Source organism: Gallus gallus, chromosome 2 (genome assembly GCF_016699485.2).
Source record: "Gallus gallus isolate bGalGal1 chromosome 2, bGalGal1.mat.broiler.GRCg7b, whole genome shotgun sequence".
In the NCBI taxonomy this organism is placed as follows: domain Eukaryota; kingdom Metazoa; phylum Chordata; class Aves; order Galliformes; family Phasianidae; genus Gallus; species Gallus gallus.
The window spans coordinates 16,983,101-17,004,397 of record NC_052533.1 but is presented as its reverse complement, the minus strand read 5'-3'; the positions used below and the strand labels follow the sequence as shown (position 1 = coordinate 17,004,397).

At 40.3% G+C, this 21,297-nt stretch overlaps 1 protein-coding gene across 22 annotated transcripts in view; it reads left to right on the top strand.

Annotated features, from left to right (window-relative positions):
• Positions 1-21,297, top strand: part of KIAA1217 (sickle tail protein homolog) — a 277,578-nt gene that overhangs the window by 116,752 nt on the left and 139,529 nt on the right. Inside the window, exon 1 of one of the 22 annotated variants that reach the window (XM_040695772.2) lies at positions 12,048-12,139. The exons of the other annotated variants lie outside the window; for them this stretch is intronic. The gene's annotated coding sequence lies outside the window, so the exon portion shown is untranslated. Of the gene's footprint in view, positions 1-12,047; positions 12,140-21,297 lie in introns of those variants that run through there. 22 annotated transcript variants of the gene reach the window in all.

The following is a 21,297-nucleotide window of genomic DNA, read 5'->3' as shown; positions in this document are numbered from 1 at the left end:
TGGCCCAAGTGGTTCTCGTAGTGATGTCAGTGACGGTGTTCCTGCCGACTGCAGCAAAGCTGGCTTAAGCTTGTGGCAGGTTGTCTGTTCGACGCTCCCTTCCTCTGGTATCAGATGCAAGCATCTAATTTCTGGCTCATGTGTACTTCCCTTTTACTTTATTTTTGTCAAATGTTTCAGCACCGGATGCTTCAGCACGCGGCGTTCCCGTGTGCGTGGACCCCACACACCTGCTGCTGCTCTTCCTTGGCTCCTGGACAACTCCAGCTTCCAGTGCTGGCAGCTGATGGGTGCTGCTGCAGGACAGGGCTCCCTGCGAGGGCCCTGATCCTATCCTGAGCAACTGGGCTAATCCCATACAATCCTAGGACCTCGATGTGAGTAGGAGTCAAGTTTCCTCCCAGGCTGATGAATAACTTTCAGTAATGCAGGGCCACTGGGGAGGTCGTGTGTGATGCTTTAGTGTTACTGGAGCTTCATTCCTCAAGTGTTTTTACCGTAGCATTAACCGTTTGTATTACTCTGATCACAGTCTTTCAGAGGTCTTTTTTCTGTGCATGTTTCACCCTCTTTTTTGTTGCTCAATCATGAAGTACTTGGTCTCAGGCATTAATCCTGTCACAAAAGGGTAGGTCTAGCTCATGAGCGTATGTGCTCAATCCCCACCCCTATGCAAGCATGCAACCATGAGAAACCAGTATTTTTTTCTATGTGAGTCATTCATACACCCGGATGCGCAAAGAAATTTCACATCAGATGAGGCTCTGCTGCATATGCACACCTATAAGAAATCTGCCCTGTGCAGAAGATGAGTGCTGGTGTTCCTGACTCTGCTGCTCAATGCCGACGGCACCCAGCTACCAAAGGCATGGATTTTGAGGAGGAGGCAGCCACTAATGCTCCTGCGGTCCAACCGAGAAGAAAAAGGAGCCTTTCAGCTCTTTGCTGCTCCTCTCGGGCCTCTTCTGTCAGCCAGGTACAGCTCTGATGAAGAGCCAGGGCTTTCCTGTGTGGGGCTGGTATAAGAGTTAATAGAAGTTTTTTGATCAGTTTTTTTAGAAGACTTCTCCCTATAAGAAGGAATGTTCTCAAGTGTTCATTCTTATTATTCTTTTGTCTATACATGTTCCTAGGTTGATTTTTGAAAGGCACAAAGCTCTAGGTTACCGCAGTAGTTGTCAGATGCTCTTGAGGGAGAAACTGAAGGTCTGCCAAAGAAAGGCTTCCCTTGCACCATGTTAACGTACAATTTGATTTCATCTCCTGGTTTTAAAATTTGTCATACACTGTCCAAAAAGCAAATTGCTTTCTTCTCTAGTTACAGACAGTATTGATATGTAAGGTGTAATCTATTCATTGGAAGTCTTCCAGGACTCTGGAATAACTGCTACTTTGTGGGCTTCTTCTGAATTGAAAGAGTTAGCAAACAGAAGACTTCTACTCCAAAGGTTCTAGTGCTGTGAAGATGAGTGAATTGCTTTTTCACCTCTCTTCTTTTGCTTCTGCCACCATATTTCGAGTTGGGATGTCTTTTTTTCCTCATGCTCTGGCAGGAGGTATTGCTTTGTTTTATAGAAGCTCTGAACTTGCAAGTTTGGTCTTGTCTTTGCATGACTTAAACCTGTCTTAGAGATGATTTTTCCAACATACAGAATGTTTGAGAATAGTTGCTCCTACAACATATTTGGCAGATTTTTCTGTGGCTGTGTTATATAGACAAAGCTGACTTGAAATTTAGGGAAAGTTTAAATAGTTTACAAAAGGAGAACTAAGGAAATAATTATAAAAGAAGTTCACAAGTTCTCAAACAGAAGATTCTGGGAAGGTTGTGGAAAGATTCTCATATTTTTTTTTAATAAACTTTTGTGGATTTCTCACAATTCCCATTAGCAGTGTACTACTAGAGAAAAAGGGAGTCTTTTTTGTTTTTTTGTGATACATCACAGCTATGTTATTTTAGTTATAAAAACAGGGAAATCACTCTAAATTAATGGAAGAAAGATCTTTGGTTTAGTGTGATTACTCTCTATGAAGATTATTTTTCTGAAGGAGATATATAACCTTTCAGATTAGGTTTACCTGCTGTGTTACGTTTTGAACGCACCAGACTAACCCAAACACACAGAGTAAGACATCCAGATGCATTGAATCTGCCTGGCAAAACATGAACAGCTTAGATCAGCATCCAGTAGCGTATGGTGGTGAGATAAAGGTGGAATTTTAAGTATTTTATTTGGTGAAAGAACTTGTGTGTTCTTTTGTTCTGTACTTTCTACTTCCACTTGTCATACTTCCTTAGATACTGCCAAAATGTCAATGTTTTTGTCATTGCTTTTCTCCTTTTTAATTTTAGGACTGCGCCATTAGATTTTGAGAGCAGAATAGCTTTTCTAACTTCCTCTGGGGGAAAAAAAAAAAAGAAAGAAAAAAAGATGTTCAGACAAAACTTAGCAAAGCTTTTAAGTGAGGTTCATGCAGCCACCACGACTTTGCTTTTGGCTTATCTTCCCTGTGTTCTGCAAGCTTACTTGAAGGTCTGAGTTCTGTGATCTTTCAAAGGTCTTTTAAAATGCAGTCATCATTTCAAAATGTTCTCTCGCTCAGGGAGAGTTGAATAAGACTTATGTAAAGAAGAAAAGTCTTGATTAGTTCCGGGTAATATTTTGCCTTTTAAATCAGAGAATGGTGGTGTGGGGGCCTCTTCTGATTGCCTTGAGTCAGTTCTAGGTGTGTTTGGTGGTGTGCTTAAGAGCAGGACCATTAGAAACCTTTTGAAAACCAATGACCGGTGCAGGCTGCAGGGGTAACAATATATTATGATATTATGCTCAACAAAAACACAGTTTGTCTTTTACATGACTAAACTGCCTTGGTTCTCCAAAACGGACTTCTCCAGTTTTCTTATTGATAACTGAGACAGGTAAGCAGTCATAGCCATACCTCTGCTATTTGGTCATTTGAAAGTTGAGGCTTCAAGCATTGCAAGTATTACTCTTCCCAGATCCACAGCACATGTGATATCTCCTGTCTCTCCTGTCACTTTGTTCTTGTCTAAAATGAAGATCAGCCAGTTGTTTCTCATCTAAGCTCCTGCTTCAGACGCACATTAGGCGTGATGCTCAAATATCCCTGACAGGAGTGTAGTTGGTTGTCAGCAGTGTACTAACGGCATTGTTTTTCCCCATTAACTTTCTTAAAAACAGCACGTAAGCATGTGACAGGGTAGATGGTGTATAATAACCAAACTCTTACTGGAAGGTCTCAATAAGTTGGAATGTGCAAACATCAAACTGATGTCACCTTCCCAGGTGACTGTCTGAGTTAATCGTTGCTCATTGTAGATGATTTCAAAAGCATCTGAATGAATTCTTAATATAGGTACTATTTTTCAGTGGCATTTTTTGAGTGATGCTATGGTTGTAGCTTGCTTCTGTAAGTCCAAAGTGCACTGAGCTGTGGGAGTTGTACTTCTTTTTCTTAGTCTTATCCAAAAAGACACAATTGAAACAAGTTAATAATTCTTCATATTGAAAAAAAATTCTTAAATAAATACTGTGGTGTGAGCTCTGTTTAACTTGAAGGAGAGCAGCTACCATACCTTTGCTTAAGAGAGAGAGAGAGAGAGAGATTTCTTCTTATCAGTAGAGCTCGTTCATTCCTACCAGATTATACTAGACTGAAAGGATATGGGATAAGATCACAGGCCACGTAACAGGGCTTTTCCCCCTGTTTTGCTCAATTAGCAATCTGAGAGTCAACAGGACAAAACCTGTGTTTGTTCCTTGACATATTTCTGTGCTACTTCACATGAAAGCAGTTCAAACGTAATCTAAGCAGTTTTACACAACTTGAATTAATCCAACCATTAAGAACAAGCTCATTGTTTAAGGATTTGCAGATACTGTTTCACAGGCCAAGAAACTTTTCAGAGTTTTGCTCAGCCACAGTATTAGATAAATAGAATGAAACCAAACTGTGGTGCATATTCTTCCTGCTATAGCTGAAATATTTTTACAGGGTAGTTCTTTGTCTTCCCTCCTTCATTAGGGGCTGCCACAAATCATTTATAGAATACACTGACCTTTACAGAAAGGCTAGTGGTAGCAAATGCTTAGGTATCGCTATCTTGAAAGCTGGAGAGAGAAGATTACTTCTGGGAGATGATCTGAAGGATGAAATATCAAAAAGAGAGGATCCTCCCAACCTCAACCTCGTGCAGTGAAGCCTGAACTGTATTAGCTTTGAACATAGTTGGACCATTGGAATATGTGACCTGGCATTATTTTACTCCTGGGAAATCACTGGTCAGTGATATCAGTACAGTGTTTACTCTTCCTTCTGGAAAATTGAAATCTGGAATGCATTTGTGTGCAGACACAGACAGGGGAAGTCCAGCATCTTCAATTTCCTCAAGAAGGTTTTAGGGAGAATGATCAGGGTCTCGAGGCTTGCTGCCCTTTGGGAAAACAGAGGGGGAGAAGGAGGGAGAAGGAGGTGACATTTAATATTTGGAGACATCAGTGGATTGCTTCAAGAGTTGGTAATAAAGTGGTCTTATCCTGGCTTGCCAATTTGAATTTGACAAAACATTGTTGAGTTTGATTGCTCAAACTTATTTTATACTTACAGACAAATTTATCATGAAATAAGATTTCATTTGGGAGGATGTAAATGTAGCTGCAAGTCACTTCTTGACATGGTTGTTGGGAATACATTAAATGCTGCTTTTATAGAAATGTAGCTAGGTACTGGGATCTGGACTTAGGTCGAGAAATTCATTCTGCTTATGCTGCCAAATGATTGCATTAAAAATCTTCTATCACAGAACTTTGACGTATTGTCCTGTCAGGTACACAATAACTTGCTGCAAAATCAGTGTATTCCAAGCTCAGAGAGCACATTTTAGTTAGAGATTTTCTATTGTCTCCCAAATATTTCATTATTAAGATTTACAAAAAAACCCATACCTCAACCACCAATTAAAAATACTGGCAGGTAGTTCTATGAAGATGTGAAGAGAAACTAGTGTCAGAGTTCGTGCTAGTTGAGTAAGTGTAAGAAGATGTATTGCAGCACAGTCTGTGAGAAAAGACCTCTGGAGGCCATCTGGTCTGACCTTCTGTAGAAAGCAGGGCCTTAGATTAGGTTATCCGGGGCCTTGCTAACTGGTCCCAGTGAAGGAGATTCCAGTGAAGAGATTTAAGGACCTTATGAACTTGGTGTTCACAAGAGTTCCTACTGCAATAGGAACAGGAGTTATTTTCCAGGAAGACAGTCATTAGGACGATGTATGTGCACTGTCACAAAAATGTGTGCGGTAGCTTTAGGGTCAACTTTGTTGAAGGGATGTTGAACAACGGGAGCATTGGAAAAGAAAATCACAAACTTCCTGTTGGAGTAAGGCATGAGAAACATGCAATTTTTTTTTATTCCTTTGACCCTATCAAAATAGGGAGGCTCCTCAATTAAGAATTTCAAGTCCCTTGAAGCAGGAGAAAATACTATTTTAGCATCAGCTCTTTAGAGCAGTAATGAAAATCATAAGAAAAACTGAAGCTTATAGCCAGAAAGTTGGGCAGATTCAAATCAAGAGTAATGCACAACATTTTTCACAGTAGAAATGATTCATTATTCAGACAAATTATTAAGGGAAGCAAGAAGTTCTTCATCTCGCTAAATCTTCAAACCATGACAGGTCGCTTTTCTAGCTGATACGCTTCAGTCAAACAAAAGTTACTGATGAATAGGGATAACTGACAGAGATTTATTGGTTCCTCCTTTGCCTCCATTATGCAACTGAGGCTCTTGGCCATTCATACAATTTTAATTTTTCAGGGACTTTTGATAAGGAACTGAGTTTGACCCAGCTACTTGTGAATATGGCACCACTAGTAACAATGAGCTACTTCAGAAATTTAAAGAACTGCTTTAGGTCTTAGAAATGAAGGTTCCTTGAAAACATAAGATACAAATTTGAGTCCTATGGGAAATACTACAAGAAAAATAACTATGATCAGTAGAATTAGGGTAAACAGACTTTACCATTTCTAATTAGAATAATAATGTATATTGTTAGATTCCAGTTGCAGTACAAATGTATAGATATCATAAATAGACACAAAAAAAGCCTGATGGTCACTGCATCAACAACTTCCTGGGGCTGAGATGCTCTTAATTCAGAAGTCTTTTCTACACTGACCCAAATTCTTGCCTACGTCAGTAAAAGTTCTGGCAACGTTAGAGATCTCAGGACTGTTCCACCCTGAAATTGTCACTTTGTGAGGTGCCACTGAAAGCCCCTGTTGTTTTGTGTAATGGGTCAGGTTACAGTGAATTTTTCGGAATGTGAACTTAACTACAGTATACCTTAATCATGAGACAACCACAACCAAATTTTTCCCGGGCACCATAGAATAAGAGAACAAAAGACCCTTCAGTGGAGCAATGTTCTGTCATGCGTAAAAGCGTACCTGAAAATGGGACATTGCACCACTTTAGCAGCTATCTGCTGACACCACGGAAGAAGTGGGAGCCTGTCTGGAGGAAGAAGCTGATAGAGATAGAAATGAGATTTCTGGAGAGAATGAGAATGAAGTGAGAGTCCGAGAATGAAGAACTTCTGTTAGGAATGGTGCCAGAACTGAGAAAAGGGCAAATGCTGTGTTTACCGTAGTAATACAAGAAGTCTCAAAGAAGAAAATAAGTCCTGATGCACTCTTCTAATCACAGCAGTATGTAAAAATAAAAAAGGGAGGGAAGCACTGTGTTGCATATGTACTGCTTTAGGCTCAAGGCATAGCACAGATCTCACTGAAAGGCATAAGACATGCACTCCTTTTAAAAGGGTTAAATGGAGTCCTGCTGTGCTGCAGAGCTGATTGCAGCAGCAGAGGAGCTTTGTGACCCGGGGGACTGTGGTGAGTGCCACAGAAAGCTGCTGGTGCTTAGGAGCTGGATTTTAGTAGCTGGAAAATATGCCATGAATGATGTACAGGAGTTTTGTGTGTCTGGGGCTGGGGAAATTAGGCTTTGATCTGGCTATGTGTAACCCAGCTGGAGGTAAGTGTGGCAGTCATCACTGCTGTATGGATAGTTTGGTTTTTGGCTAATGGTTCCAGAGACAATCTGAACCATACCTGTTTTAAAGCTCACTTATGGGTAAATGGATAGTTTTCTTTTAAAACTTTCTTTATTGGACTCATCAGCAGAAATAAAACTTCTTTGCAATTTGAAATTTCCAGTTGTGTGAGGTAAGAGATAGCACTGTTGGTTGTGGAGTTGTTAGCCGTCTCTGCTTGCTTTCTGTAATGCCTGTCTTTCTTGCTTTCTTAGATCTTGCTTCTGGTTCGAGCAAAACCAAATTTACAGTAAAAGCTAAGCTTTTTTTTTTTTTTCCCCCAAAAGTTGCTTGTGTTCAGTCTATACTTTGTCCAGTCTAGACAGTCTGCATTCATAAATACCAGGTGACTGCAGTAAGCAGTAGTAAGCTTGGCAGTAACAAGCAGAAGAACTATTATTTTCCTCGTGCCCCTGTGGTAGATTCTCTAAGTTTGTGCCCGCACAAAGGTTTGCAGTCTGCCAGCTGCATTGGCTGTGCACATAAGCAGAGGAGCTCATCTCCAGGCTTGTCAGTCTTTTGCTGGTGTTTAAATGCAAAAGGCATGATTTTTTTAAAAAGAGATATTTTTAGTGAGAAATTAAAGTGATTTTTTTCTGTTTTTTTTTTCCCCTGAGATTTCAGTCTAAATCAATCGAGAATAAAAATCAATCTAAATTGAGTCCCAGACTCAGCATGCATCCTCTAAAACTTCTATTATTATTTATTTGTTTTAATTGCACTTCATACCAAAAGCAGAAATACTGGAATACTTTGGAGTGCATCTTTTCATGAGGAGTACCTGCTTTACTTTCAAGATCCATCCACGTTTGGATCTTTTTCAGCTGAAATACAACAGATTCATTTGAAAAGATGAGTGAAGAATAGCACTGTGATCTTGGGGTTCTCTCACCAGCGCAGTAAATGCTTGGCTAACCAGGCTCCTCTGCTCTGGCACCAAAACATCATTCATGAGACCCCATAAAAAGAGGAAACTTTAAGTAGAAATTTCCTAAAGAATAACATTTGTTTTCTGTTTTCTGGATAATTGGGATCTTAAACATTTCCTCTTGCTTAGTGTCAACTTCCCTGTAACTTTCATTACAACCAACGATCCCTCCCTTTTGAAAGGAATGGGTGTTTTCTTATCACAATAGAAGACTAATGTATGTGTCAGTTTTTATTAGAAGTGTTTTTGTTTTCCATCTGACATGAAGTAAATAGTTATAGGAAAGCAAAGCATCCAGAGAAGTACTAATGAGTCAAATATATAGTCAGTCTTTAGAGCTCTTCGCTGGGGCTGAATGTGACTTGACACAAGCATTGTGAGCTTTGCTAATAACAACACACTTTATGATGTGGGTGATGGAGTCAACCAATTAATTACTCCAAATGTAAAGAACAAAAATGTGAAATGCCACCTTGCCATGTGTTATGGCGTCCTGGGTTTGTCTTTCTGTACTGTTCCTGGGTGTGGGCCTTGTTCCCTGTGAAGAGTGCAGGTTGTGTGCAGGGCTTTGTGGCTCCTGGGAGATGTACTTTTGATGCTGCTGATGTTGGGAGCTGCTTCTTGGCCTGGGTCACCATCATTTCCGCCTGCGAAGTAACATGTCTTGTTAGGCTGTGGATTGCTAGGGCTGTATAAACACTGTGAATAAGTCAAGACTAATAGAAGACCTTTTAAATTGTGTGGTAATAAGCGTGAGGCAAAGTGACTGAAATTGTAAAGCTCTTTGAAAAGCACACTAGATTAAGGTATTGGTTTTTTTCTGTCCATCTCCACGATCTCACTGCGTACCTTCTCTGCAGATACCCATCCTGTGCTTTATCCCACCACTTGATGAAGGCTCAATTTCATCATCTCTGGTACTTTTTGTCCATTTCTTCATGGTCTGAAGGGATCAAAGCCTATGCAGTGAATCCCTTCTTTCCAGGACCGCTGCTTGGTTTAGCACTGCTCCACCCACTTAGCAAATTAGCAAATTATTTTCCTGGAAGCTCTGATTTGTTCCAAGACTTACAAGGTAAGTTCTCAATTCTCCACGATAATTAATGACAAGTAGTTCAGCTGACCATTGAGCACTTGCTTTATATTCTAGAAAGATCAGTCCAGCAATAGCATAACTCAGATCTGAAAAACTTGCTGTTGGTGAAATGACCAAAAGCTCACTACCCATTAGGTCAAATACTCTCACTGTTCCAGTGCTTTCAGCATAAGCAAGTAATGTACAGTCATGACTCCACGCAACTCGCCTCCACTGAGGGTTAGGATCTTTTGGCACTTGACATATTCCAACTGTGGATCCCAAATCATCTTTTGCAGACCTCATTTCTACACGCTGGTCTTGCACAACTGCCAACAGTTTACCATTGCTTGCAAGCACTAAGTGAGTGGAGTGGAGTGGAGGCTGACATTTGAATGCATGCTACTGAAATACAAACACTTTGTATATTTGAATTAACACTATCTATCTTTTTTTCTACATAGAAATGGTATTTTTAAACAATTTCCCTCAGCTGAATTCCAGGATTCACGTGCAGTGATGACACTGGAGACCCTGGGGCTGGGAATGATGGCTGTGGGAGTGCAGATGATCCCATAGACCTGTGCCGTTGGCTGAGTGAGCCAGGCAGTGGTGTCAGTTGGTGTCCCTTGGCTGTCCTGTGCCAACAGTGACACAAACTTAGCCAGGAAAGGGAGTGAGGTGAGCCCCAGCATCAGCAGTCCTGAGGAAAATCTTTCTCCCACAGAGTATTTGTGGAAATCTCTTGTGCTGATGGTAGAAGATGGGAGTTTCGCCTTGTTTATGCTAAGGAAGCATATTTATGGCTGCTGCCAGTGAAGCACTTTATACAGCATACTTCTATTTGGATAATAAGCTGCTGAGATGATGAGAATTTTGGAGTTCATACTACTTTTAAAGTTCATATAATGTTTTTAAGTACTAAAAATGTGACTTGAAGGAATGTCTGCGTGCTGCAGTGTCGCAAGAGTAAAATAATAGCATATTTTACATGAGACATTGAAAATATTTTTCCCTTTCTACTTGGATTGAAGTATCTTTCCAGCCACTTGCCTAGACATTTGACAAGAGGCTGATGAACTGTTATGGAGTTTTACTGTTTAAGTTAACTTAAGTGGTCATGTTTGTACCTGAATGGAGAGACATTTATTTTACTCAGCTGTGTGGAAGGAAACCTAAACTGTGAGATACAAATTTTAGAATGTGCTTGTTTTCATTTTTTTCCTCACTGATGAGAAAATTCATTGTCCTGAATTAAACCGAACATCAAAATGTCCCTTACTGTCTTTAAAAATAGTCAAGATGTGTTCTACCACGCATGCAGTGGATAGTTTTACTGAAGTTGGTATTGCAGCAAGCAGTGTTTGTGTATGTATGACAAAGGCAGCCATCATTTTAGAAAAAGGAAAACAAATACTATTTTCATTTCCTTCCTTGTTTTGCACTCCACGCGTATCCAAAAGTGAGTGAAGTGGTATCCAGAATTGATTCATATGAATCATACAGAATTTGAAACCATAACATGGGGATTTTAGTAACATTTTTATGGTCCTTAAAAGTGGTAGCCAGATTTATATTCATTTTTAAATATGTAGCAACAGTAGCATCTGCTACAGAGATTGTGAGGTGAACTAGTACTCGTTCAGCTGATGGGACATAGGATGGAGGCTTTCCCTGCAGAAATAAAAAGACAAACAAAACAAAATCTCATCCAGTGAGAACTGAGCTTACAGTGAAAGTTCAGGGCTGTCGTGACCCATTTCGATAAAACAAGTGGCTTCTTTGCCATCTTCAAATACAGATTCTCTCATCCCTGAGAAGGACAGTTTTGCGTTAGCTCTTCATCCATGCCAGTTGGTAACCCCTGACCAGTAGTGTTCTTGCAATGAGAATTAAGGGCACAGCCTCCACAGCACTGCGTGAGTGAAACATCACAGGTGGGATTTTGACTCATTCCTCCGACAGTGCAGATAAGCTCTGACTAGACAGTAGGAATTTCCCCATGAAAGGAAATTGCCAGGTGGTTTAGGGCCAATATATCCAACTCTACCTCATTTCCTTACAGCACTGAGGGAGGGGTCATGGCTGTGTTCCAGTGGTTTGTGGGTGCCAGCAGATTCCTGGGGACTAAATGGGAGCTTAGAAGGCCTGGGGGGCACTCATGGTCATGCCAGAGATGTGTCTAGTGCCAGTAGAGGGTTTGCTATGGGAACACAGAGCTAGTTGTCTCCCCGCTCAGCTCCTTAAGTTCAAGTGTACTGTGTAAGTTTGATTGTGATAATTTTAGTTATAACTAAAAAACTCAGATATTGGTTCACTGGGGCAGAGTAGCTACACTTGCTAGGAACTCAAAAAAAAAAAAAAAAAAAAAAAAGGGATGGGAAAGGTATAAAAACCCTGGAACTAACAGCGCTGAAAACATCCTTCAGTGTTTCTGCTGAAAGTGGAAGAAAAGAAAGGATTATTTTAATTTTTTTTTTTTTTTGTTAAAAAACAGCAAACAAAACAGATGGGAAATGTCTCCAATTTGTGTCTTCCTAATGTGAAGCACCAAAGGGTATTTCTTCTAGTTTTTGTTTTGAACATGGGGGTGGAAGTAGATTAATGAGTTTTGGTTTAGCCTCCAGTTCTTACATGCCTTGCACTTGAAAATAGTGTTTTTTTCCTCCTTTGTACCAGATGTTACACTCTGGAGAATAATTTCTTTGTATTTTCCAAGTTCACTGAACTGCCTTGTATTTTAATGATGTTGGTTAGGAAATGTACCAGTTCATAACCAATGATGTACCTAAGGCTGTTTATAGACTGCAGTTTGGGATCCATCACAACTGAAAGGGCTTAAGAAGATGAAACTTGATACTTTTGGACAGCTGTGTTCTTGCGCTGAGGAGGGATAATCAAAAGAGGAAGGATGACACTGATTTTATACATGATGAGAAGTTGGGGAGTTTGCAGTTATTTAAACAATTCCTCAGGATTACCGGATCCGAATGATCCCTGAGTAGCAGGGCAGCACACAGTAAGTTCAGATGTTTGACAATTAAGCTGGTTATGGCAATTTAATGTAGATAGTATTTTGTGAGCCTTTTCTTTTTTTCCTTTGCAGAGAACGGTTAGTGAAATGTGCACAATTTCCTGATGGATTTCTTTTGTGTTCTCTTTGTGGACAGGGTGTAGCACCAGGCATTTCTCTGAAATTCTCAGTTCCATTTCCAAGTATCATTTCCAGCAAACTAATTGTGTAAGATAATTTACTGTTAGTCACTCCATTACACTTTTCCCGTTGTTTTGCATCATGTTTCTCTGCTTGCTTCTTTCACTTTCTTTTATGCACCCATTAAGCCCCAAACGAACTGCTTGAATAAGTTTGTCCCTTAAGATTTTCTGCCTGTAAGTCCTAAGACTGGCACATTCCTCTGTGAGCTCTGCGTGTACCATGGCATTTTTGTGGACTAAGGCTCTGCAGCTGCATGGCTAGTTAGCGCGAGCAATCTCCCTAATTAACAGAGGCTCCCATTAGCGAGTGGAATCCACAATTCAGCACTCACCCTAAAGGATTTGTCTAGATGACATATCTTTAAAATGCCTACTAATTTTTATGGGAACCAGGAGTAACAGGCTCAGCTGTGGGAATCTATAGTGTAGATGTCTCAGTTTAGGAAAGATCAGCGATTGTTTGAATTACGTCGTCTTCTAAATATTGGTCTGTAGTGGGTTAGTTCATTGCCATCCTTGGTTTTCTGTTGGTTTTTTTTTTGAAGCTTGAGCTCTCTAGGGAAGGGACCATGTAACCTCTTGTTTCCCCAGTGCTTGATGCATAGAGGATACTGTTCAGACATTAGTTAATTAGTGTAATAACAATTTTTATAATTTAGGGTCAAGTCAAACCAAACCACAGGGCAACACAAAAACTGCAAAAATCAGTGCAAAATTCAGAACTCCTTCCATAACCAAGACAGGATTCTGTCTCGTTTTATGAAAAATATTCATATACCAAGGGTCTTTTAGATAAATTGCAGGTTTTGAACAGCTGCATCCATCAGGTTACAAGTAGAGAGAGTAAGCCACTGTGGAATGGTGTGTTTTCTTTCTATAGCAACACCATTGTGGCAGTAGTTCAAAAACAAGTAGAAGAAAGAAACAAAATATGGTGGGGTAGTTCAAGTACAAGGATGTATAAAATGTCACACAGGGCATAAAATCAAATAGTAGCTGGGAAGGATGCCAGGAAGACTTACGGTTTCAGTTCTGAAGGGCTTTTAGTTACATATCTTCTTTTTCCTTTTTTCTTTTTTCTTCTTTTTTAATTAAATACCATTTTGTTTTCTATAGTCTTTCCTTCAAGGGCTTCTCCTGTAGTTGTTTATTAGTAAGCAGCTGCTTGACAATTACTTTATAGCCGTGGTGGTTTCTGCTAGATATGTTTGTTGATTGGGCACTGGTTGCACTTCTGTTTGCTCCAACATAATCCAGATAAGAATAAGTATGTTAAAATAGGCAGATAATTCACAGAAGGGCTGCACAAATACCAGATAACAAACATAATTACACATAAAACTTTTGACCTTTAGAAATACTTAAAATAAAATAACTCTTCAAAGTGTACTAAATATACATGCATATATGACAACTTTAATATAATGTATATAATTACGTCCAAACTATATATTATCTGCCTATATATTATACATATACATGTTTATGTAATTATTACAAACATGTTTCCTAAGCCTGTGAGGTAGATGCTTGTGAAATAATATACTTTTTTGGTATTCAGCTGCAACAGTATCAGAATTGCTGCTATTGTTGTATTGTTTGTTCAGGCTGTTTCAAAGATGGGATTGTTTTGAGACTGAAACTGCTGAGACATTTTAACAACTACACATTTGTTAAGTCACAGTTCCACAGTTAACCTCTTTCTTGTCACCTGATATAAGTTCTTTTGCTTGGAATTGTTTTGCCCAATGTAGGGGGATTGAAATTTGGGCACTTAACATTTTGTCTAGACTTGAAACTTGCTGAATAAATGAAAGATGCCAAGCTACAACATGCTAATGTTAGTGATCTAAATGTATTCTCCTTGAATAACCAAGAAAATATTGTCTCCAGGATGTAGGACCTTTAGGTTAACACAAATAAGTCACTATAGCTGCAGGTCATGTTTGTTTGTTTGTTTGTTTTACTGAGATACAGAATTGCTTAGGGATAGTGGATATAATGTCCCATAAGACTGGGCTTCTATGAATTACATTTTTAGGCTATTGTATCCTAGTTTGTAGAGGACTTTTCAAAACATTTTGATGTCTTGAAGGGAAAAAATTGTAATATTTTTTTCTTGTGCTTGCGTAAGATGAGCAGCATAATGTCTCCTGAGATTGGCAAGTAGATGGCAATTGGTAAAGGCTGAAGTCCAACTGTGAAGAATTGCAGAATGATCTTCAGTTTGGGTGTTGTAGTGATAGGTGAGGTTCAATTTTAATAACTGTGAAATGTTGCATGTAAGGAAGAACGGTCTTAACTTCATTTATGGAGCACTGAGCTGTGTATTGCCACACTAGAATAAGATCTAGAGGTTATTTTTGATCCATGGAGTTGGCAGTACAGTGCTCATTAACAATCAAAAAGGCAGATGTAATATTGGTAGTTATTAGAAAAAGAGAACAGAGAGCAAGACAGAGCATGGGGGCATTTGTGATGTTCAGGCATCTCTGAGAACAAACAGGCTTAACAGAACTGAAAGAGGTTTGGAGGACTCTGATCATCCAAATTTGGGAATGACTCCATCTCCAGTGAGATGACTGGGTGGGATATGATAGAGAGGAGAGGCAAATAACAGAGCTACAAATTTCTGGAGACTGGGAGAGTTTTGGGTCAGCGCCGCCAGTTGCTTTCCCGTGTTCTTAACCTTTTCCCTGGGCATCTACTTCAAGGTGGTGGATACAGGCTACTGGAGCAGGTGGACCTTTGGTCTGGTCCGTCTTATTCCTGAAATAATCTGTAGGCTACAGTAATCCCTAGGTGACTAGGATGGAGTACAGCACAACTCCAGAAGAAGCACAGAGTTTGGGGAGGAAAGGGAAGATTTTGTTGAGTCCTGTGATGCACTGAGCCCAGAACATCTCCAGCTCTCTAAGTCTCACTAGGCTGGTTTTCTCCTAGCTGCTCCCCAATACACTGCTTCAAGTAGTTTTCCTTCTCCCCAGAAGACTGTGGTCTCTTGTCAGCAGTTCCACCTAGTGCTTGCAACTGTTTGAACTGTTTCCTGAGGACGATTTGGCCACCTGCTTCCGTGACTTTCACGGGCTCTTCCCTTTCTTCCAGTAGTTGCTCTGTACAACAGATGAAAGCCTGTTTGCATTCAGTCAGCTTGCTCCAAGTATGAAAGTCAGAGGAGAGGAAAGCTGGGAGTGTATTGCTGAAAATCTTCCAGCCCCATCTGTACTTGTGTTGCACCAAGTTAAACTCTCACCTACTTTGTGACATGCAGCTTATATCGTCTTACAGATGAGTTCTGACTTTGGCCTGCTAAATTGAGCTTGAGCGTGGGAGAGGTAAATGTCAGAAGGCTAAGCAGGTCAGAGCGGCTGAAGAGCAGTAGTTAAAGTTGGCCCTGCTATTACATTTGTGCTTTACCATGTGCAGATGCTGTTGCCTTTGAAGAAACACTATCGACCAAGAATGTATCCTATGATAGTGCAAGCGATGGATGAAATCATTAGAAAGAAGTGTTAGAGAAAAGATTCTTTCTTATTTCAGCTTATTTTTCCTCTTGCTGACATGTGTTGTACATTTAGTCAATTCCTCATCTCTTAGTTGTTTAGTTTTTGTTTTTGTTTTCCAGAAGGAAACAAAACTATAAATTCACAGCAGTAATATTTAACCCAGTGGTCATAAACTGCTTCTGCTTTGTTGACATCTTCTGAAGGCAGCAGTCTCTTGGTATTGATTTAGAGAGGGGACTGTATTTGGATAAGTAATTAAAATTTCAGTTTATAATTAGTTAGCATTACTTAATATAAATTTTAATGCTAGTAGGATTCTATGTCTGACTTCTGTTTCTACCCTAAGAAAGCATATGTATGGAATAGAAAACTTACTTTGTTGTATATCTTCTAAATACTCTGACTGATCTTTCAGATTGTTAACCACACCCACTCAAGCTATATGTATTTTGGAGGAAGAAAGTGGAAGAGCTTGCCTTCTTGTTGTCTCTACTGATTTTGAGCACACTGCCCCTGTACGTTGTTTTGGTCACAGAAGTTTCTCAAAATCCAAACTAACTGTGCAAAGAATTTGGTTGTGACTGCGGATCTCCTTTTATAACCTTATTTGTGAAGTGAATCTTGCTCTGCAATTGGTGGATAAGAGTACTATTAAGTGTGAACTGAAAATTCTTAGAAATGATTCTAGCTAAAGGACAGAAAGAATAAATGTGTGTTCATGGCCTGTTTACTCATGAGTAAATTTGCCCAGGATATCTGATTTTTGAACCTGGAGAACAAGGAAGAGGAGTGAGTCTGAGCTGCTTTTGAGGTTTTGTGGCCAAGGATCTTGCTGGTTTCCTTTCCTGGAGATTTTGTGGCCTGCAGGGCGTAAGTAGAGGTTTTGGCTCTTAGTGATCAAGAGCACTGTGTTAAACCTGAAAAAAAGATGAAAATATGTCAAATTGACATTCGTCTGGTATAAAGTTTAGCTGGATCATAATTCTGGCTCTTTTTTGAGCATGTAATTACATCCAGAAGTGGATGGTTTTCAGCTGTGTTTGAATTGTTCCTTGGTACTTGCACATAACAAGCTACATGCAAAGTTGGTTCTCAGTGTGATTCTCTTGCGGTTTCTTCAAATTCCAACTTAAAAACAGAGTCTGCTGTTGGGCACGTTTGGTGTATTTTTCTTCAACTCTTCAACTCATGCTTTCTAACTCTGAAGTTTTGCTTCAGAAGAAATTTTGATGTATGGCTTTGGTGAGATTCATGGAGGATGTGCAGTAAGATGTGATGGGGAAAGAATATAATTTGTTAGCTTGGAAAAACAGAAAGAGTGCATTTCTATGGCAGGTCTTGGAAATTTTCTCCAAGCTCTTTTGAATGTCACCATTCAAGAGCACTGCTCATACATGCATATAGCGTCTTACTTCCAGCACTGTTTTATCAGCAGCACTAAAGCTCCAATCTCTCCTCTGGGACAGGCAGCATCTGTCTGGCCAGCATTTTAGATTGATAGGAAGAAGGAAGACTTAATACTTATGCCTTTCAAAAGACAGAGGCGTTTCACGTTTCAAGAAAAATGCAATGGAAGAAGCATACTCTTTTTGTGTTTTGCAAGACTTTGTGTGTATGCTGCTTCTTCCTGCAGCAGTGGCTGCAACCTGCATCTGCATAGCCTGAGTGGTGGCCATGGTTTACATCTAAATGTCTCTCCCACAGAATAAAACGTAAAGCTCCATATAGAAGTCTGAGTTAAAATACAGAAAAGTGTAACAAATCTAGAGGTAAAGACGGATGAGTGTTTTAGGCAAAAGTAGGCTTATAGAGGGTAGGAAGGGAAAGATGCCCAGGATAAAACAGCTTTTTCTCCTCCTGTCCTGAGAATGAAGGTATCCTGTGAGCAGCTGTTTGTGACTCGGTCATCCTGAACAGTTGCTCTGGAAGCAAGAGAGGAGCAGTGGGCAGGGACAGGCTGTCTCGCTTGGCTCGTGGTGCCCAAGTAAGAGAACAAGGCTCAAACAGCCCCTTGGCCACATTGCACTGCTGGGGCAGCAGCTCTGTGGGGAACAAGTCTTGGGAAAGAAAACAACCACAAGAAAGAAATGTGGTCATTGTTAGATCGGATAGAGAAGGGACTGTAGAAGTTTTTTACTTACTGTTTTTTCCAGATTTTATTCATGGGAAAGTCTTCCCAATAAAGAAATTAGGCAGAGGATGCAGCTCAGACTGGTATACTTCACTGCACAAGGGGAAATTCCTCTTCTTTGCAGTAGGAAATACCATCAATGCATTCATTCCCTGTGAGATATAACCACTGTAAACAGCAATGCAAAACTGAACTTTTCAGTTCAGGAAAAACACGAGTCTTCAAATAGAGTCTGTGGATAAAACAAGTTAAATTTAATCCTTTTCCAGTAGCAGGAAAAACACCAACCGGCTGCACTATGTGGGTCATTGGCTAGCTCCTCAGGCAGCTCCCCAAAGCATTTTTTCTTTGTCCTCATGCCTCTGAGCATTTGCAAGGATAAATTGTACCATGTCTGGTGACTTTGCCAGGTTTGCAGTTTGCAAGGGCTAAATATGAAGTCAAATGATTTGATAGAAAAGAGTGACTTGTACATACTTCTGTGTATTGCTGTGATCTAGGGTGATGTGAGTAAAGCTCTTGCTATCTGCCTGTATTTGAAACACAAAGGCAATAACTGCAGGATGGAAATAAAAGGTGAGTCAGAAGCTGAGTTGCACATCCCTGGTGTCTCGTTGTCTGCCTTTGGTACAGTGCTGAGCAGTGATTGTGAAACCATGCTCTGCTTTTCCTGATGCCACTTCTGATTTGCAAAGTGATGTGCCAGTGGCAGGTCCAGTGTCAAGACCCGTTTCCCTCTCCTCTGCAGCTAGCAGGAGCCTTTCCAGAGCCTGCCTCCATCTGAGGAAAGTTGCAGGCACCAAAGCGAGGATTACGTGCAGCAGAAGCAAAAATGGGAATGAGTTAGTACAGCTGGATGGGTCAAAGGCAAGCTCTGTCACTCAGTCTTCCATGAGGGAAGTTAACATTTCTGTTTCTTTGAGAAACTTGTGCCTGGTGAAGTGTCTGTGTGTGATGCTGCATCTGCTGGCCCTATCTATCTGTTTGTCTGTATGTCATCCTGGCATGGGCATTGCTGATGCTCAGAAGCGTCCAAATTGTGGTAGGTTTGACTGTTGCTTTCTGACTCAGTGATATAGTTTGGGACTTGGTTGTAGTTAGGCAAGTTAGTATTTCTTTATTCCTTACTTAAGAGTGCTCTTCCAGAGCTCAGATATTGACCACTGGATCCTCATTTAAATGTGATTCCCAAAGGGAACCATCCATACCTCCTGCTTGGTGCAAAGGACAGCACACCAAGATGCTGGAGAGAGAGCCTGTGTAGCAGGTCTTAAGGTCATCTTCTGTAGCACCCGTCATACCTTAATCTGGAGGTGTATTGAGTACTTAAAGAGGAAATGTTGAGTCTCTTTTCTCTTTGTTATTTCTATGGAAGGATGAGTGAGAATCAAGCATCTCCCTTCCCAGTTTCCCAGGGCTGCTCAAATGCCGATGCACACTTGAGGGAAGGTGCTCTCACTTGTTACGAAGGTGTTTGGAAGCATTTGGAAGCTGATCTCTCTTTCTCACAGATACAGTGCTCAGGATGTGCTTTCAGGCCCTAGTATTTAAATTTTAAATCCACTCATCTTTTGCAGTTGTGTTTGAGAGGGCTGATCCGTCTGTCTGGCAGTTGAGTGTGCTGTGTCCCCCTGAGATAGTGACCTGGAGTATGGGAGGATGCTGGGCAGAGAACACAGCTGGATTGCTTCCTCCTATTTTACGGCTCTCGATCACCAGAAGATCATGAGATTGGCTTAAATGCGCGTTAGCCTGTCATGGAGTATGTGGAAATGGAGTACCAGCATGCTGTCATAATTAGAGGAAAAAGGTAGAAGGTTTTTATTCAAATGGTTCTTTGGAGATTAAATTTTAAGTGCAAGTTAAATTTGAAGAGTTTAGCTTAATTCTAAGAAGTAAATCTTGTTAAGGAAAAAAAAAAAAAACAACCAAAAATCTGTCCAGCACCATTGAAGTTGTAAGCAGGTAGAATGCAAGGAGGTTCTGCCTCCAGATTAGGCAAAGTCTCAACCATATTGGTGTCTGATGGCCCCTGAGATCCTTGTGTAAATGTGTCTTAACTTTCCTGCAGCATTTTAGACTATTCCGGACCACCCAAAAGTACATCTTATCTATTTCCCCTCAGCCCTTCTGTTCAGGTGCCCCACAGCATCCTCTTTAAGCAAACCGAAGCCAGCTTACCTTTAGAGAATCCCAGGAGGAAGATGTGAGGCCTGTAATCCATTTACAGAATATTCAGAAGTGAGAACCATCAGTTTGTGGACTTTCCTGAGGCTCCAAGGGAGTGAAGGAGAAGGCAGGAGCCAGGAATGGTGTGACTCTGTGGGACTGTCACTTCCAGGGCCACCACGCGTCCTCTCCCTTTCTGCTGCCACGTCCTTCTCACGATAGGGACCCCACAGCCAAAGAACCCCAGAGTAAAGCTGGGCTTTCTGACCAGGGCCTGCACCACGGTGGGGAAGAGGCCAGGCAGTCAGCCTTATCACATCCCTTTCGGATCTCACACAAAAGCCTCTAATTACATTTGGGTTGGATTTAAATATTATATAAAAAGCTGAGTCTATGACCGTGCATTTAAATACAGCAAGTGCTCTGCTTTTCTGGTTTAGTGAGAACTGTGTGAGTCAAAAATACCTTACTCATCTGCAAAAAGGCTTAGCCCCAGCAAATCATGGCTTTAATTACAGGAAATAATCATAAACTACTTTATGTGCAATTAAATACACTTTCTTTTGGAGATATTTTTGTAATTTGTATTTTTTCCTTAAAGCCGATTATCCAAAATATTATACTCTTTCAAGCCTGCAGAGCAACTCTAACTTGCATATAAATTGATTTTTTTGAAATGAAACTTTCTTTACGTGTAATTGAAACTTGAGTCTGTTTTAACTTTATCTAGGTAATTGATTAATAGGTCAGATTACAGCTGCTGGTTAATAGTAGCAGCTGACAGTTTTATGGTACAGTTTGCTCATTTTGATAATGGTATTAATTTAGAATGTAAATTGACACAATTACAATAGCATATTTTTAGATGTCAACATCTTTAATGTTAGTGTTTAATCAGCCTTTAATCGAATGCTGAAACTGTTTGAAACAGAAAATACCTTCCATACCAGAATTTAAGATAATGCTGGCCCAGAGCTCATTAGTCTCGTGGGAAGAGCAGTGTTGGCTCTGGACCATACTTTTGATTTTATTTAAAGACATCTTTAAAGGCATCAAACTATAGAAACAGAGCAGCGCTTGAGAAACAACATTCAAGTTCAGACTGAGCAGTGCTGCTGCCTGGTACTTCGTGGCAGCGGTAGACTTGAAGGCTGG